The 6,012-nt window shown below is 47.0% G+C and overlaps 1 pseudogene; it reads right to left on the minus strand.

The window, feature by feature from the left end:
- Window positions 1-2,336: 2,336 nt before the first annotated feature.
- LOC101994626 lies at window positions 2,337-5,262 on the minus strand (annotated as a pseudogene).
- Between the last annotated feature and the right edge of the window lie 750 nt (window positions 5,263-6,012).

Here is a 6,012-nt window from a genome sequence, read left to right on the forward strand (position 1 = left end):
AGAGCTAGTTCCAGGACAGGCTCCAAAACCACAGAGAAACCCTGTCTCGAAAAACAAAAACAAAAACAAAAAATTTGTCACTCATATATTACTTTTACTTTAATAAAACACTGATGGGGCCAGGTGGTGGTGGCACACGCCTTTAATCCCAGCACTCGGGAGGCAGAGGCCAGCCTGGTCTGAAGAGCGAGCTCCAGGACAGGCTCTAAAACTACAGCGAGACCCTGTCTCAAAAACCCCAATAAGGGGGCTGGAGAGATGGCTGAGTGGTTAAGAGCAGTGGCTGCTCTTCCAGAGGTTCTGAGTTCAATTCCCAGGAAACACATGGTGGCTTACAACCATCTGTAATGAGATCTGGTGCCCTCATCTGGCCTGAGGCATACATGGAGGCAGAATGTTGTATACATAATAAATAAATAAATCTAAAAAAATTATTTTTCCTGTCTTGAAAAAAAATATTTTTTACTAGCATATATTAGTTATGCATGATACATTAGGTCCAGAAGAAACTCAGGACAAATGGCTAAGATATAAAATGGGTGCTGGACGTCCTGAGTACCTGTTCTAGAGTCCTGGCTCCACTCAGCTCTTCTCACCCCTGCCACCTACCCTAAACCTCTTCAGTTTCTGAACTTTGCTTCTCTTCTCCCGGTTTCTCTTTCCTATAAAATCCAGGCATTCGGCATTGCAGTCTCTCCATCCTAGTCTTGTTTCTTCTCTCTCTCGGTCCTTGGCTCCTCTCCTCATATTTCCTCTTCCCTCTCTGTTTCCTTCCTCCCATCTCTCTCTCCTCTCATGGCCCGGTCTAGTCTGCTTAGGTCAACCAGTTTATAATTAATATAAGCTTCTGTGTGTTTCTTTAGGACTGAACGGCTGCGGGACCAGGTGGGACAGAAACTTCTGTCTACAATGACTGGCAGAGGTTTTATTTGTTTGTTTGTTTGTTTTTCGAGACAGGGTTTCTCTGTGGCTTTGGAGCCTGTCCTGCTGGCAGAGGTTTTATTCTTAACAATAAAAAGAGGGGGCTGGAGAGATGGCTCAGTGGTTAAGAGCATTGCCTGCTCTTCCAAAGGTCCTGAGTTCAATTCCCAGCAACCACATGGTGGCTCACAACCATCTGCAAAAAGGTCTGGCGCCCTCTTCTGGCCTTCAGGCATATACACAGACAGAATATTGTATACATAATAAATAAATAAAAATATAAAAAAAAGATTTATAAAAAGAGGGCTGGAGGGTACCTTAGTTAGAATGCCTGCGGGGCACTCATAAAGACTTACATTTAGTTTATAGCACTTCATCAACAAGGCATGTACTCCCGCTATCTTGGCCATTTGAGAGGCAGAGACTGAACACTCAGGGGTTGAAGGCTACACAATGAGTTCAAATTTGAGTCCAGGCCAACCTGGGATATATGAGAGACCACCCTTAAAGAAAGCATAAAGTTGCCGGGCGGTGGTGGCACACGCCTTTAATCCCAGCACTCGGGAGGCAGAGGCAGGCGGATCTCTGTGAGTTCGAGACCAGCCTGGTCTACAAGAGCTAGTTCCAGGACAGGCTCCAAAGCCACAGAGAAACCCTGTCTCGAAAAACCAAAAAAAAAAAAAAAAAAAAAAGAAAGCATAAAGTTAACTGTCTCCATCATGGCCCTTCCTCTTTCTTTCTGTCAGTCGGCTGGTCTGGAACTCTTAATTTCCCTGTCTTAGTTTTCCTTTCAAGTGCCACCACGCCCAGCACTCTTAACTTTCAATTTCCTTTTTTAATTAGATTTATTTATTTTGTTATTCTATGTGTACAAATGTTTTGCTTGCATGTATGTCTGTGCACCATGTGAACACTAGTACCCATGTAAGTCAAAAGGCTTTGAATCCCCTGGAACTGCACTTATGTGTGGTTTTTTTCCAGCACTTTATTAACCTTGAATTGCTCATGCATTCTTCTCTAAATCAAGTAAGTAAGGTGCATATCTTTAGTTCCACAAAACAGACTACAAGGACAATAGAATTTGTCATTTTTTTATATCTTTTTTGCACTTACTGGTCCTGTTTTACCACTGGAATCTTTCACATGTCTAAGGAAAGCTCTGTTGCAATGCTATTGGATCTTCCTCTAGACCTCAAAGCTGAGAATGTTCTCAACACGCTTTTCACAACAGCAAACTTCTTCTTCTGAAACAAACAGCACAGATGTGGGAGCCACAGTTAACGAATAAAGACTCTGAAGCTAATAAACCCTTTAAAAAGGAACATCTGAAACGTACAAAAGAAAAAGAACCTAAACTCTCTTCTACTTGAATATCTGACTGCTGTCTTTAAATAGTGTGAAGAAGCAGCCTAAATTTACTCAGGGCGGGAGAAGGTGCTGGGCTTGTCCCCGGAACCCGAGTTGTCCAGGCAACAGGATTGGCCATGGAGGCATGTGCAGCCTGGGCTCTCTCCTCTTCATCCTTCAGGGCTTCCTTACACAGAGCTGTGAAGGAGGTGGGGCTGCTCCCTACAACCTTGGAGAAAAACTGCAGGACTTTCATCTTGCTGGTTTCAGCACAGGCCCTTAGGCCCCACAGGAACTCATAGCATGGAGGATCACTGCCAGATACCAGCTGGTATTCCAGGTACTTTTCTGAATCCAAATCTTTAGTGATGAATTTTCTGGGATTCCCACAGATGAAGTCATGCTGGTCAGGATATATACCAACCATATTCAGCATGTCCCAGATCTTCTCAGGGGCACGGTTGCCCTCCATGAAGATCACACCAATGAGCACCAGGAGGCCTATCTTGGGGATGTCCTTATTCAGGGTTGCTGGGAATTGAACCCGGGTTCTCTGCAAGAGCAATATTTGCTCTTAACCACTGAGCCATCTCTCTGGCCCTCAATTTTCCTTTCTTTTTTTTTTTTTTTTAAAGATGTGTTATTTGGAGCCGGGCGATGGCACACGCCTTTAATCCCAGCACTCGGGAGGCAGAGACAGGCGGATCTCTGTGAGTTCGAGACCAGCCTGGTCTACAAGAGCTAGTTCCAGGACAGGCTCCAAAGCCACAGAGAAACCCTGTCTCGAAAAAACCAAAAAAAAAAAAAAAAAAAAAACCCCAAAAAAAGATGTGTTATTTGGATATTTATTTATATATCTTTATTTTTATAATTTATTTAACTTTATTTTATGTGCATTGGTGTGAAGGTGTCAGATCCCCTGGAATTGGAGTTATAGACAGTTGTGAAATGCCATGTGGTTGCTGGGCATTGAACCTTGGGGCCCTCTGGAAGAGCAGCCAGTGCTCTTAACCACTGAGCCATTTCACCAGCCCCCCCCCCCATTCCTTTTCAAAAAAAAAATCATAAACCAGGCAGAGGGGGCGCATGTCTTTAATCCTAGTACTTGGGAGGCAGAGGTGGATCTCAGTAAGTTCAAGGCCAGCCTGGTCTACAAAGTGAGTTCCAGGAGATCCAGTGCTTTTAACACTGAGAAACCCTGTCTCGAACAACCAACAAATAGATAAAATAAAACGGAAGCCATAAAAAGTTCTCCAGGTGGCTGGCAGGTTTGAGCGAATGTAACTGGTTCTTTGGTAAAGGTCACGGCCAGTCACGGACTGCTGCCGCCCACACAGCCGCCAGCCCCAATCGAGGACTGTGCGTCTTCCACCGCAGCGCTTTTTCTTTCACTGACTCAAGTACTTACTGAGTACCTGTTGCGTGCAGGCGGAGCTGGCTTCACAAGCGGACTTCCATATAAGGTATGCCACAGCCAGTGGCCCTGTGACGTGTGCCTCCCCCACACCCCCCTCTTGTTGGCCTTATCCTGGCAAACCAGACTGGGAATGCAAGCTACAGATGTGGTTTGGTTTGGAGAATGGTGCCCTCTGCTGGGAGGTAAGGGAAGTTCCTTTGGGATAACCGCAGCAACTGATCGCTGAAGGTGTACCCAGGCTCTGGGCGTTTCCAGGAACTCTTCCCAAGGAAGGGTTTCATATTTGTGGCTGTGTCGCCAGGCCCGCCACTCCCTCAACCTCTCACTTCAATGGTCCTAGCAATCTCCCTTACACAGTCCTCCCAGGCCAGGCACCCTGCTGAGCACTTAACGGATGAAATCTTGTTTGCTCGCCCCATTTGCAAATGGGAAAAAGGAGGCACGGAGAACCAAAGGGTTTGCCCAAGGCCTTCTCCAGAAGTGCAGGATCTGAATTTGGCCTCTGAACCAAATGCCTGCTTAGAAAAGTTGTATGTGGTGGCACAGCCTTTAATCCCAGCACTCGGGAGGCAGAGGCAGGTGGATCTCTGTGAGTTCAAGGCCAGCCTGGTCTACAAGAGGACAGAACAGGCTCGAAAGATACAGAGAAACCCTTTCTCGGGGGCGGGGATGGGGTGGGGGTGGTGGTGAGGGAGTGTGTGGTGTGTGTGAAAAGTTTTTGTACCCTAATAAATCTCTCCTCTGGAAGCAATAATCCAAATCAGACCAAATCAAACCAAACCAAACTAGAAAAAGCCCAGGTTTAATGGATACTAGCACTCACGGGCAGCCTTCCAGGCCCTCAGAGCAGAGGTGGGGAAGGAAGACCTGGAAATCACGTCTTTGTTCTCTGGGGGCAGTTTAAATACCCTGTGGGAGTGGTCCTGTGCATCTCTGAGGATGGCTCTTCTTTAGGCAGGCTTTCTCAGAGGTGGAGTTCAGACTGAGGCAACTCTCAGGGGAGAGGGCTTGGATGGAACTTTCCACCCAAACATTCCAGACTTTTGGATATATGGATGCCAGGGGCTGAGGTGAAGCCTTAACCCAAACTTTCTAGACTCTTTGGGTATAAGAATGCCGAGGGCTGGGGTGATGCTCCCAACTAAACGGGGGACTATAAAAGATTAACCAAATGTCCAGGCAGCCCTCATTGGCACTACTGAGTATGAGGGGCGCATGGGATTATTGCTCCGAGCAATAGTCAGGGGTGTTGGCTCACTCTCTGGAAACATTTTGTTTTTGTTTTTAAAAACTGCATTAATTTTTTTAGGTTGTGTTCGTGTGTGTGTATGTGTGTATGTGTGTGTTCGTGTGTGTGTGTGTATGTGTGTGTTTGTGTATGTTTGTGTGTATGTGTATGTGTATATGTGTGTGTGTATGTGTGTGTGTGTTCGTGTGTGTGTGTCTGGGGACAGCTTTACGAAGCTAGTTCTCTCCTTCCACTTGTTGGATTAATGAATTCAGGTCATCACCCTTGGCAGCATGGACCGTACCTGCTGTGCCGTCCCACCCCTGGGGTTCTTGGCACAGAACCCCATGACCGCAGACCTCCTTTTGTAGAGGGGAAGCATGTCCAAAGCAAGAGAACTGTGTGGCACACATCTCAACCACACGCCTTAACCACCTGTTCCAGGACTGTTCTTCACCAGGTCGGTGATTCGTCCTCCCATTGTCAAAGGAGCCTGGATTCATTCAGAGGCCAGGTCTGGCTGAGAAAAGCCATTTCTCCTCCGACACCCTCAGCAAGTCCCAGGGGAGAAGTCGGGCCCAACAGTGGCTGTTGGGTTTTGTGACTCTGCTGCAGCTGCAGATAGGATTTCCCTGCTTCATTCAGCCTCTGAGAGGAGAGCCAAAGATAAGGGGCAGCAGGTGTGACTGGCTGGGACATCCTATCCTCTCCACCTGCTTATCAACAAGAGCAGCAGGGGGACCAGAGGCAAAGGGGCCCAAGAGCAGAGGCAGGAGCTGCCAAGGGCAGGCGAGAAACCTACAAATCCCCTGAGATACTTACTATATTTTATTAGTGTGTAAGTGCATGAATATGCCGGCCGTGGTACACGTGTGGCGGTCACAAGGACAACTTGGGAAGTCTACCTCGTGGGTTCCAGCAATCACTCATCACTCTTGTCAGAGCTGGTGGCAGGCACCTTTACCTGCTGCAGAGTCATCTCAATGGCCCCATAATTCCCTTCTGATTTTTTTTTTTTTCGAGACAGGGTTTCTCTGTGGTTTTGGAGCCTGTCCTGGAACTAGCTCTGTAGACCAGGCTGGTCTCGAACTCACAGAGA

This window comes from Microtus ochrogaster, chromosome 4 (assembly GCF_000317375.1).
Source record: "Microtus ochrogaster isolate Prairie Vole_2 chromosome 4, MicOch1.0, whole genome shotgun sequence".
In the NCBI taxonomy this organism is placed as follows: domain Eukaryota; kingdom Metazoa; phylum Chordata; class Mammalia; order Rodentia; family Cricetidae; genus Microtus; species Microtus ochrogaster.